The 13475-nt window shown below is 41.6% G+C and overlaps 1 long non-coding RNA gene across 5 annotated transcripts in view; it reads left to right on the top strand.

Moving 5' to 3' along the window:
* The window catches only part of LOC106026759 (uncharacterized), a 34478-nt gene that overhangs the window by 20659 nt on the left and 344 nt on the right, over nt 1–13475 (top strand). For 3 of the 5 annotated variants that reach the window (XR_010042434.1, XR_010042436.1, XR_010042433.1), the window contains 2 exons: nt 2125–2244; nt 11167–11393. This is a non-coding gene — a long non-coding RNA (uncharacterized LOC106026759). Of the gene's footprint in view, nt 1–2124; nt 2245–11166; nt 11394–13267; nt 13442–13475 lie in introns of those variants that run through there. The other 2 variants (XR_010042435.1, XR_001200347.3) reach the window with 2 other exon arrangements.

Genomic DNA, 13475 nt, shown 5'->3' with positions numbered 1-13475 from the left:
TCTGGTTCCAGTGTCGCCTAATGTACATACCCACTTCGCCCCTAATCCTGCCTTCCTTCCTTTTAAGGAGTCCGTACTACCCACATTGCTCTTTCATCTGTAGCTGTTTCTATCAACCCTCTGCCTTCCAAACCCCTTCTTTTGCATTTAGCTTTAAGGCTACACTTTATGTTTACTGTATTTATAGCTCTTTTGTTTTAATCACTAAAAGACAATGGCTGGAACCTCCTTCCTAGAACTTCTCCTAAACCCTATCTTGTTTTTATTTTTATTGTTCCCACATAACTGAAACCTACAGGCTTATTCTTCTGTCTGTAGTGTCTACAGGGCCTAGAGGATCCTTACCCTGAATTGTTTTGCTCTATGACACCTAAGTGTGGCCCCAGTTAAGAGGGGATTTGGGAAATACTCATGTACTTCTATGCCTAACATGTTCAATCCATTCATGAGTAGTTCTTTGCAAAGAGAATTAAATAGCAAAACCCATTTGAAGAATATTTTAACCTTATCTTCAATAGGCATAAAAAGATGAGGAAGGCATTTTGGGGACAGTAAGGAAGTAGTAGTAGAAAACAAGGCTAAAATGTTCAATGTGGAACTACTTCTCTTTTTCAGAGCTCTCCCCAACCTAAAAGGAAGCACCTCATTGTTCATAAGAGCATTAGACATGGAACTGGGCCACTGCCTCCCAGTGTGGTAAACAGTCTGCAAAGTACAGGGAAGAGGTGTTACACCCACTCTTAGAAATACAGGACTAAGAGGACAAGGAGAATGGTACCAAATCAGTCACAAAACATAGTAGATAGTCTGTTCCTGCTATGCCATTTGTTTGTTTTTATTTGTCTGTTGGCTTGTTTGTTTCCATCCAGCATGATCTTTCACTTCTGTCGTAGCCAATTTTGTTAACTTGGTTAGCTTCATGGTGCCTAGGTATCTGGTTCACCAGTTTAGACACTGCTCTGAATGTGGGTGGTCCTCAGACAGTCCAGTTTGTTGAAGAGCTTGAGAACAGAGCAATATACCCTGAAGTAGAAGGAATTCTGCTTTAAAATGGCTACAAAGAAGCTCTGCTTGAGTTTCAAGGCTGTTGTACCATGGAATTTATGCTCAACAGTGCAATGTTAACTCTCACCCATGTTTCTAGCCTGATAGCCTGCCCACACTGAATTTGTTTACCTCACAGTCACTTGAATGAATTCTTAAAAATTACCTGTAAGATTATCAGTAAATGAAAGGATGGAAAGATGGATGGATGGATGGATGGATGGATGGATGGATGGACTGATAAATAGATTTATATTGCTTCTGATTGTCTAGGGGTCCATGACTAGCCTTCCTTGTAAGTCATGCTTCTGTAGGGTGAGCAAAGTCTGACAGTTAATTCAAGGCCAACAATAGCTCCATTCCAAGAGGCACAGGCAGGAAGCAAGGAAAGGACTCATAACATCAGACTTTCCATGAGTGGAGCTGCTTCTTGTATGGCTTAAATAGTCATCCCCTGAAAGATCCAGAAATCCCCTGAGGCAGGTCGCTGTAGTAGTGGGGGGCACAGAGAAATGCTGCTGAGGCCCAGAACTCCAGGGAAAAGTGCTCAAAGGAAGCTGTTCTTGGGTTTTCATTTTTTTTTTTAAGGGATGGAATGAGCCTTCAGGACCTGGAACTCTATTAGGCAAGAGCACCCAGGAACAGGGGAAATAATAGTAAAAAGAGAAAATGAAGTTACTTGGGCTGTATGTAGATTAAAAAAAAATCCACCGCTATCATGTGGGTCTGTCTGAATTTTCATGCATTCTCTGGGCTATCTTCTGCCTCCAAAGGGAATCTGAAACACAGTTCTGGAAGTCTGTGGGAATGTCCCAGGATTCTCTTTCCATGCCTCATCACGCACTCCAAACTGCATGCTTGATTGATTAGGACTTTTTTGGAGATCTCAGTGTCAAAAAAAAAAAAAATCTAGGAAAACATGGCCACAGAACCTCAGAAGTGTTGTCCAGGACACTTTGGAGTCATTTAAAACTTCCAAGAAGTACTATAAGATTAAACAGTCAAGAGTTTTTCTTCAGAGGAGCTCAGAAGATAGAGCAAAATTAAAGTGGATTGAGAATCATAAATCACATTTTTCAGGAAGGCTCCCATTTGGGTAATATGTGGACTGTGATAAAGGACACATCTTCAAGAAGAAAATGGAAGTATGTGGAGGAAGGACCAGGACAGAGAAGACAACCACCTACTAGACCATGGAGGGTGAGTCAAGAAGTTTTGGGAAATAAATATGGAATCAAGTGACGCTGGATCATATTTAGTATCTTCCTTATCTATGCATTCCACCCCACATATGAAGCACTGTGAAAGTGCAAAACACCTCCATGAGCAGATGCTTTTTAAACATTCCCCCTGAACCTCTCTTCATACTAATTCTGGTCACTCCTCCAAGCCAACCTTGCTGTCTGTCCCCAGGCTCCCAGCTCGTTGTGATGCTTGGCTTCAACCTCAGCTGCTCTTAATAAAAACTTTGCTTAATTGGCCTCAGTCTGGCTTGGAAATGCCCCTCCTGGATTGCTTGGTCCCTAAGGCCAAGCTTCCCTCCCTCTACCCAAGTGTGAGGAGAAGTCTCTGGGCCACAGCCAGTCCCAGCTGTTGCCTGACTTCTTCATTCAATGTTTCTTCCTGAGTTGCTGCCATCAACAGTTGTCATTGCAGCTCACATTTAAATGCTTATTATTTGCAGTTTTTAATAGAGATGCAAATCCAGATTATAAAAAGCACTTGTAAAAATAGAATGTCTTTGGCTATAGCGTAACACACACACACACACACGCACACACACAACTGATAGTTTGTGAAATGCCTGTTTGTAAAATAAAGCTGCCTCCTGCAAGCTGTGAATTATACTGTCCTCAGAAAGTGGAGCCACTTTTCTGTGACAGGGGACAGGGTCAGTAAATCAGACTGCTACAAGCCTGTCGAGGAACTGTGGACTTGCAGGGTGAATTAAATGGTCATTTCCTCCTGTCACTAATTCTCCTTTCTGGGTGAGCAACAGCTCTATTAACCAAGAAAGACCTTGATGGGCACAGCTTCTCTGTCTTCAAATTCAGGTGCACTTCAAGTGCCTTGCAGAGCGCGACAGGGTGGCCGGGTCACTGAATCTGATTATAGTGTTGCTTGGTCCAAAGTGTCTAGCTTTTCCCTCTCTTTCTCTTTTTTTCCTCTCCCTAAAAAGTGGTATGATTACTTTATGCCAAACCACTCAAGGATAATTCATACTGTCAGGAAACCCTTGTGTTTGCCCATTATCCAAGACTTTTGGGCTCACTTCATATTCCAGAGTGGCATGCTGTAATGTAACGCGATTTGAAATACTGTAAAGCAATAACCAAAGTAACACAGTTTGACATCGTGAATCTCAGAGGAGGCACACACACTGGCTACAAAGGATTTTCACTTATCCAGTACCTGCTACTTGATATTATTTGCCTTTTTAAAGCATTATCGGTTTTTAAATGTAATTAGAAGAAGGAGGTGTTGGTAAAGACAATTTCCTGTGCTTGAGAAGAGAAGTCAGTGGTATATAAAACTCAAACTGGGATCCCCAGAGGGACACCCTGGGCCCCTGCATATGACATACAGTAGACTATCACATGATGAGATATTACTACTCGCTTGTCGGGGCCCCCAAAGTTCTTTGTATATAGAATTCATTCAATCAAACTATTGCTATTTACTGTGTACCTACTATGTGTAAGGCTCTGAAGGAAGCAGCTGATATGCAAACTGGACATCAACAAGCTTACAATAGGACCCACCAATCAGATTCAAGTATGTTCATGAAGAAATTTCTGGGGCAAATACCAGTTTTGCTTTTGCAGTTGATTTGTTTGTTCTTTGTGTAGGCCAACAAAAACGGTATGAGGCCAAGTGCAAAACACCTGTTTTAACCTCAGCATCACAAAATCTGAAAAGTCAAGAAAATCTGCAACCTCAGCATGGAAGTCCAGGTTTAGCACAGAACCCATTCTAAGGGAAAGAATAAGTTTTTAAAAACAAAACCACCACCACCCCACACACAATTCTTTCTTCTTCTGAAGCCTATCGCTTCTTCCACTGCAAACATGGATACAACAGCGGCCAATTGATGAATTCATTTTCTTACTTCCTGTATTCATGTCTGCCCTCACAATCCAACTTCCCATGTTATCACTCAACTCTTTCTACCCTCCCCAACCCCTGCACTTGGCCTTCAAGCTACACCTGACAGGTGGACCACTTTGTTTCCTGTCACAGAGTCCCTCACAACAGCCTGACCCTCTCACTTTCTCTCCCACTTCTCAGATTGATTGTTCTTGATTTCCATCATGATTCATTCATTGTATTCTTTTCTGAAATCTGTGCTGAGTTCTTTTCTCTTTTATATCATATTCAAAGGCAAATGTGCCTGGGTCTCACTCATCTTCAGCCATATTTTTTTTTAAGATTCTCAAGTCCCGTTTTCCCCCATCTGATGTCCTCTCCAGCCTTGAGGTTCTGATCTACCTGCCGATATGTCTAGCTATGTGCTCTCTTCTCCTCCTAATTGGCATAAATGGTGGAGACTTCCTGTCTTAGTCACTTTTCCCTCATTGCTGAGACAAAAATACCACACACCCAAGGTTAAAGGAAAAAAGATTTGTTTAGCTCACAGTTTGCACAGATTTCAGTCCATAATTGGCTGGCTCCAAGACAGAGTGATACATGGCCGAGTGGCAACAGTGGTAGCATGGTAGCAGAAGACAGCAAAGCAACCAGAGAGAGAGGAAGAGCAAGCCTCCGTCCCTTCCTCAGATTGTATACAGTCTACCCATCCTAGGGTGAGTGTAGCATTCACACTCTTAATCCCAGCATCAGTCAATGAATCAGTCACAAACTCTAGACTGAGCTGCCTCCAAACACCCCTCACACAACGGCATGAAGATTTAGGGGTACATCCAACCACAAACCGTAACACCTCTCATACTGATTGGAGCTGTCCACTGTTTCAATTCTCCTGACACCTCAGCCTAGGGCTTCTTGGAGCAATTCACATATGCGCAGCTATTCCCCAGGCCTGGTTTTTCAACTTTGAGTTTCCTCCTCCTGAAATCCCTTCCACCCAAATGCTTCCATTATGTTCTCACTTCTCTGCTGAGGGGGCCTAGATAGCTCCCAATGCTTCCTGCATCTGATTGTTTATCAAACTCAATGCTTCTGTCTCTATGTGGTCTGTCTTCCAAGATTCATGAGCTGGAAGCTTGATCCCCAGTGTGGTGACACTAAGAGGTGATGAGACCTTAAGAAATGAGGACTGGTGAGAGGTGGTTAGGTCTTTAGGAGGGATTGATGCTTCTCTCACAGGAGTGCTTCCTCTCACAGGAAGTCCCATGAGACCAGATTGTTTAAGGAACACCTGGCATTGCTCCTGAATCTTCTTGTTTCTCCACTTGTACACTGGCTCCCGCATGCAGCCACTTAGTTCTCTTCTGGTTCCCCATTACACCGCAATGCAGCCAGGATGCATCGCCAGGGTGCCAGTGCTACAGTGTTTGGACCTTCCAATCAGCAGAAGTTTAAACCAATAAACTTCTTCAGTTAACAAAGTGCCTCACCTTGGGTATTGTCCCAAAATGGACTGCGATATTGTGTAACCGTTCTGTGTTTTTACTTTGTTTTCTGTCTCCATTACTAGACTGTAAGTTGCAAGATGGTAGGTACTTTTCTTATAGACTATTTTACTCCCAACACCTAATAGGGAACAGTAAATGCTCAATGAAAATGTTTCCATTAGTTCTTGCTGATGATTTCTTAAATTTAACTTCAGCAGACTTCTTGAGGTTCACATTCACTTGCATATTGCCTCTTGAAACATATCAAAACCCAGTCTTGATTTTCTGTTGTTGCTTCTTTTCATCACATTACATGAGTAAATCCAGCTATTCATTGCTCAGGCCACAAATCTGGGTGTCATTACTGATTATCCCCTCTCCTTCTTTCTCACATATACCTACATCAACACGAAGTCCTGTAAGTATCCCCTCCAAACTAGATCTACAATCTCCCTGCAGCTCTACCCTATGATACTACTTTTATTAGCCACCATGATTTCTACAAAGAAATAGTCTTTTAACTAGTGTTCCCAGGCACACATTTCCTTCACATAGAATCCAAAGTTTTGTCTTAGAATCTACATCCAGTGACTTCATATCTAAGTTTAAATACTTCTCTCTCTTTCTCTCTCTCTCTCTCTCTCTCTCTCTCTCTCTCTCATTCTCTCTTCTATAAGCCCCAGCATGTCCTGTCCTTATCCTTTTATCCTAGCTGTATCCCCATTTCTACATCAGCTGTTTACTTCCACCCTGACTTTCTTCACTTGTAAGACATGCAGGATCTTTTCCTACACTATTCTTTTATCAAAAAGGTTCTTCTCCACAGCGGTTAGCCCACACACCCCCACTTTGGCCTTCAGGCTAGGCTTAAGTGTCACCTTCCCAGAGACAGCAGTAAACATACTAAACAGCTTCTTGCCCCACTGCATTTATCCAGGTTTCCTGTTCTCCACGTGATTCACCCCTGCACTGAAAGATAAGCTCCCAAACAACAGCTTCTAAATTGATCCCACTGTATAATGTGCTCCTGGCATAATGTATAAGATGTGTCAAATTATTATGAACCACTGGAATAAAGGAAACTAGGGAGGAAGAAAGGGAAGAAAGAAAGTCTGGAAAGAAAACAAGATAGAAAGTAGAAAGAGGAAGATAAAGGAAGAGGGGAGACAGAGGGAGGAGAGAAAGAAGGAAATTTTAAACTAATAGGACCTCTTATGTTTTATATGTCCAGTTAAAGTATGTCTATGTAGAGGATTTAGTATGAACTAGTCTTTGTATGTTGGGTCTTTACATGCACCATACAAAACAGATTTGTCATTTCTTAGCATTCATAGAGTATTGGTTTCCAGTCCCCTTGTGAATCCCAAAATCCAAGAATGGTCACATCCCTGATATAAAATGCTCTAGTACTCACATATAACCCATACACATACCCCTATATTCTTTAAATCATCTCTAAGTCATTTACAATGCCTAAAACAATGTAAATAATTGTTATACTATACTTTTGGGAAAATGACAAGCAAAAAAGCCTATGTTTCCACTATAAATTTTTCTAAGTAATTTTGATCTGTGGTTCATTAAATTCAAAGTGCAACTATGCTCCTGTTGTTCCTACTTTTGCCAAATAAGAAATAAAACTTCATTACGTGGAATTATATTTGACCAAGGTTACCTAGTTAGTAAATAAGGGAGTGTAAGCTTGACTCCAGAGAGTGTTTTTATTTGAAACACTATCTGGTATGCCCTCAAAAGACAAAATTCTCATTTGATTTATCTTTAATGTTCAATATCTAGGCTACAGTAGACAATCAATAAGTGTTTGGTGATTGAAGGAGAGAGAATAGAAAATTATCAGACTTCCCAATGCTCACAAGGATTCCGGGAGACTCCTTGGTAATTTGGCTGAAGTAACTATTCAGTCAACATTGAATCAAATGTGAATTGAATTGAGTTACCCCTCAAGTAATAGAGTTAGATGTATCTCCCAAATTGAAGCCAGCAAACTCCCTTCTCTATGACTTTGCAACTTATCACTGTCAGAAAGCCTGAGCATGGAGAGAAGGGGCTGAGCTGGCATACACAGAAGAGTCTGGAAAATAATCAATTGAATTCAAACCGCCATACATCACGGGTGTTTAGAGCCAGAAAGGATCTGGGAGATCATCTGCTTCTCATCTTTCATTTCACAGAAGAATAAGAAGAAACAGCCCAGCAGGGGTTATAGCTTCTCCAAGTCACTCAGCTTAGTGAGATATTAGTATGAGGGATGCTGGCATTTGTCCCTGTCTGTTCCACAAACTAGCCCTATGTTGCATAATACAGCCCTTGGGTTACTTTTCTCATTGCTGGAACAAAACACCCAACACCCAAAGTTAAAGCAGGAGAGGTTTATTCAGCTCACGGTTTGTAGAGGTTTCAGTCTATAGTCAGCTGGCTCCACAGAGGACAGTAATTCATAATGGGTAAAATATAGTAAAAACTACAAGGAGGAAACAGTGAGACAAACTTCTTTCTGTCCCTTATATTGTATCCAGTCTACTGGGATTAGGGCGGTGTCAGTACAATCAGTGAATTGATCTAGTAGTCACTCACCATTTATCTTAGCATGCTTAATCCCCAAATTGCACTATGAGTCAATCACACATTCTAGGTTCTGTCATCACCAAAAATATCTTGAGGAACACGTGAGGCTTTGGGGGGATTCCAGACACAAATCATAATAGTTGTGAAGTGCCTGGCTATACTATTCTCTTTCTTTCTCAATAATCCTTCTATAAATATCCAAGTTCTTTTATTATTGTGTGTGCCTACTTAGCATTGCACTTGCTTTTTAAATTAATGTATGTTCCGTTACCCTTTAAAATGACTATCTGCTTAACTGCTTTGTTTAAACATTTGCAAAATTATAAGTATTGTGGCTTAGATCTACAATGTCTGCTAAGTCTCATGTGTTTGGAAGGTGACCAGATCCTGGGGGTGCTATGCTCATCAGTGGGTCAGTCCATGAATGAGTTCAGTCGCTAACTGCACTGTTAGGTGTGGGGCCTGGATAGACATGAATCACCAGGGCTGTGACCCGGGAGGGTGTCTTCCTGCTCCCGCTCCCTGCTTCCTATACAGTGAACAGCTTTTTTCCCTCACGCCACTCTGTCATTCTGTTTCTGTCTTGCAGCCATCTAGCCATGGAGTGAATCTACTGAAACTGTGGGCATAACTGAACCTCTCCTTCAAGTTGCAAGTGTTGGGTGTTTTGTCCCAGTGACAGAAAAGTTGCCAAAACAGAAAATTAGTAGTGACAGTGAGATCATTCTCTGTGACCTACCCAAACATGTGGCTTAGAAGCCTTTGAAACTCATTTTCAGGGGAAATTTGGAAAGCTTTGGAGATTTGGAGGGTCGAGAAGCCCTAGATTGCTGTAAACAGACTTTGATGGATGATTCAAAGTAAAGTTCAAAAGACAGGATGCTAACAGGAATATGAACTTTAAAGGCCAGTGTTAGGAGATTTTTATAGGGACTCCATTGGCAGTTGGGCAAGAGACCATGTACGTAACATTGTGGCAGAAAATTAGACTTTCATTTTTCCCATGTCCTGAGACATTACAGGACACTAAAACTAAGAATGGACTAATAGATCTGAGAGAGGATATTTAAAGGAGACCCAATATTCCAACTGTGGCACCCACAGTGCTATCTGTTTTTATCCAGATCTAAAGTGAGAATCAGGGTCAAAAGGCTAAACCAAAAGATATAAAATGTTTCAGTTTTTCCAGAAAAGAAGGATTTGCAAAGTTTGGGCAAAGGAGAACATACTGAAAAGATTAGGACTGAGAAATCTCAAGTACCTAGCAACAAGACAATTAGGAAAATGTGACTTGAAGGCATCTCACTGACCAGACCTCAGTGGTATAAAAGAGTAAACACTTTTGGAAAGACTTCAATTTAAGAAGAGAGTCCCAGGGTGTCTTATTCATCCAAGATCATAGAAGGAAATGTTTTCCCAAGTTCAGGCATGTAGGTGCTCAGAGGTTACTGCAGCTATGATCCAAGGGGATAAAGTTACTGCTCTGGCCAGTGGCAGACATCATCACTACATGAAGCTGGCTATACAGGCATGCAGAATGCAAGAGCTGTGGCATCAAGGAGCTTCCACCCAGATATTTTTGAAAAGACTAGAAGTCCAGGCAATGTGCCCCTAAGAGGGCAACGTGTAATACTGTAACAGTGAAGCCAAAGGTGCAGTGTAGAAGCCAGTACGTTATAGATGACAGCAACAGGGAACATCAGTTAAAGACAGCTGAAGGTAGTCAATGGGGCAATCCCAAGAAAGACCACATGAGCTTCAGACAGCAGGGGCATAGAAGCTGCCCAAGCCCTTTGGAGCTTACAAATCATTAACCTACTGCAGGTATAGGGCATGGAGACATAGGCATTAATATTTGTCCCCTGGTTTTTGGTCATGCTTCAGTCAGGATTCTTTCCATGCTATTTCTCCATTTTGGAATGGGAATGCTTACCCTGGGTCATTGTACGTTAGAAAGACATAACTTTCTTATTTTTACAGAGTGTCACAGCTATGAGTTTGGCTTGTGTCTCAGAAACTGGAGACTTGGACTTGTCAGCAATATTGGAATTGTTAAGACTTTGGCAATTCTTAGAATAAATGCATTTTGCATATGAGTGGACATAAGCCATTTTGAAGTCAAGAGTAGAATATTATTGCTCAGATCTAAAATATTTCCCCAAAAGTCTCATGTGTTTGGAAAATAATTATGTCATGGAGCCCTGTGGATTGTGGATGAGTTCGTTAGCTGAATATGCTGTTCGGAGGTGGGTCCTGAGTGGAGTGTTCTGAGAGATCTGAGAGGGGATGTGTATCAGACTGCACCTGACATGTCCACGAGTAGCACAGGAATGAGGTGAAGTGCGCTCTGACAGTACATTTGGTACATCTATGATGCAACTGCACTTTCTCTGCAACTGAGGTTATGTTTGATTTGGCTTGGTTTGTGTGTGCGTGCGTGCGTGTGTGTGTGTGTGTGTGTGTGTGTTTAAGACAAGATCTCACTCTGTATCTTAGGCTGGCACTGAATTCACTATGCAGCCCAGGGTGGCCTCAAACTCACAGCAATCCTCCTGCCTCATTTTCCTGAGTGCTGCAATTACAGGCATGTAGCACCACACCCAGTTATGCAACTGAGGTTATAAAGGCGGAACAAGCATAGGCTGCCATCCTTAAGGTTACGATACAACAAAGGAAACAGATATGTTATAGCCAACCCTTAGAAACAGTGGGCTGCACATGCAGCTCTACTTGTAAACTTTTCAGGTGCAAGATGATGTGTAATCCTGTTACTATTTGAGAGGTGCTTTGTGTGAATTGCGGCAGAGGGCATCCGCACTGATACGTTACTTTAGCACCGTTCTTCTCTAATTTGATTTCTGGGTCTCAGCCAATACCTCCATTGAAGTTGGTATTATTCATATTAACAGTAACAATATATATTACATATGGATTATAATTTTATATATTTTTTTTCTTTCAGAGATCAGATTTCTTCTCATCATCTGTAAACTGCCCATGTGACTCCATTCACATTTAGATCTGTATACCTAGAACCTCAAATCTACTTTTCTGTAAATTCTTAAAGGTCAGTTCATCTATGCTGTAACTCTTTATCCTGTATGTAAGGTTTTCTATCACCCATGATGTATTAGACATTTTCCATTATTGTAATAAAAAATCTGACATGATCAACTTACAAATAGAAAAGGGTTATTTTTTATCACTATTTTGAGGGTTTCAAATCTGGACCAATTGGCTCCCATTACTTTTGGGCATGTGGTAAGGTCAAGTATCCTGGCGGGCATGCCTGACAGAGGACACCCATGCACCTCCTGGCTGGGAACTGACAGAAGGCCAGCCTGGGCTACCTATCAAGTTCAACGCCACCCTGAACTACATAGTGAGACCCCGCCTCAGACACAATATCTAATGTTTAAGTAATAGAGTATATTTAAATGATATGATATATTTAAATGATATAATTTTAAGTAATTATCATGGGAGAGGGACATGAAAGGAAAGAACTAATATAGGCAACTTAGTTTTCACAGAAGATCAAATAATTCTTCAGCATGTCTACTTCCACTGAAGAAATTTTAATTTTCGTGTTTGTCAGTAGGTATGCTTTTATGGAAAAGGGCTCTAACATGTTCATCCTAAATTGAAAGAGGCCTGGGAAGAACATTCAGAGAGAAAGACGTGGAACACTCATCCTAAGAAACAGAGATCACTAGGAAATATGGGTCATTGTTGGTCTAAAAAAATCTATATCAGGGGGCCAGGGGTCTAGCTCAGCAGCACAAGCACCTATCTGGCAAACACAAGGTCATGAGTTCAATCTCTGGTACCAAAAAACAATTATAGCTGGGGGGAGGGATATAGCTCAGTGCACAGCCTGGCAAGCACAAGGTCCCCCCACCCACCCCCCAAAAAAAACAAGTACAGCAATAATAAGCATAAGGGGAGACTTCGACCTTACTATAAGGGATTGGAAGATTTACAGGAGATGAAAAAGTACAAAAAGCTTGCCCAGGCAAGTTATTTGTAGATATTTGCTCATAAGAAAGAAAAAAAGAAAAGATGGACAGTAACAAAAAGGGAATGCTGCTGCCTGCAGGGTGATCTTTCAGGCTACAGGATTCTGCATGACTTGAAGGGAAAGGATCAGTGAAGTAAGTACTGGAGAAATAAGTCAGAAGGGCTCTGTGGGCCCAGAACCCTGGGCAAATCGTTCCCAAACTAAAGGTAAGGCGTCTGCGCCCCACATTTGCCGGAAAGCATCCCATTACCACTCACCAGTGCTTTCTTCATGTTTAAAGAGAAGGCAACAAGTACCCTTCCATGTGTCACCCTGCTCAGGGGGCCTAAGGGAGACTTTCCCAAGTAAGATCCCAACGCATGCAAGACATCAGCAATCACAGCAGGCCGCACGGAGCGGAGCAGAGCAGAGCCGAAAGTGCAAGAGCCAGAGCCAGAGCAGAGCAGCCGGTGTCTTTATTGTATAATTCTTACTCAGGCTGCTGTCTCTTATTTACATTCTTATATAGTGCTTTAACCAGCTCCTGGTATTTGTCCACTGTTACATTGTGATTTTGTAACTGTATCCCACTGTGTGCCTGTGCTAGACAATCGGGGTCATGTCCTCAGTTGTCCTTAGAAGCCCCTGAGTTTTGCAGGAGTCTGAGTGGTTCTGCACACCATGCATTCACTCTTTGTCTCCCCCAGGGAAATCCTTTGTTACATAAAGGCCACCTGAGAAGGCTGTTTGCAAAGCTCTAGTTCTCCCCTATGCCTTATGAGCAACAAAAACATATAGAAAATCAAAGATCCAATGTTTTACTGTAACAATAGGCACCACTGTGGACTAGCACGCTTTTTTCTTAAATTATATAGGCAAAACTTTTGTCTAACTTTAAAAATCCCAAATTGTTTTTCTTGATACTCCAAAAGTAAGCATTTAGCAAATGCCACATTTGGTTCCATGTTTTTAATTATCAGCTATTATTGCAATAGCTGTAACAAACTATCCCACAGGTCAGTTACTTGCAATAAACATTTATTTTTGTTTATTTATTTTTCAGGTATTGGAGTTAGAACCCAGGGACTTTGTGCTGAGTTACATCCCCAGTCCTTTCTTATTTTGACACAGCATCTCACTAAGTTATTAATTTGCCCAGGTTGGGCTTGAACTGTGATCCTCCAGTCTCAGCCCTCCAGAACACAGTGGGATTATAGGCATGCACCACGGTACTGAGGTAATAAACATTTATTTTTTATAAGGTTGTGTAG

Source organism: Cavia porcellus, unplaced genomic scaffold (assembly GCF_034190915.1).
Source record: "Cavia porcellus strain 051 isolate PalLab524CR breed Dunkin Hartley unplaced genomic scaffold, mCavPor4.1 scaffold_23, whole genome shotgun sequence".
In the NCBI taxonomy this organism is placed as follows: domain Eukaryota; kingdom Metazoa; phylum Chordata; class Mammalia; order Rodentia; family Caviidae; genus Cavia; species Cavia porcellus.
The sequence above is the reverse complement of the archived record's forward strand: the minus strand, read 5'-3'. Positions and strand labels throughout refer to the sequence as shown.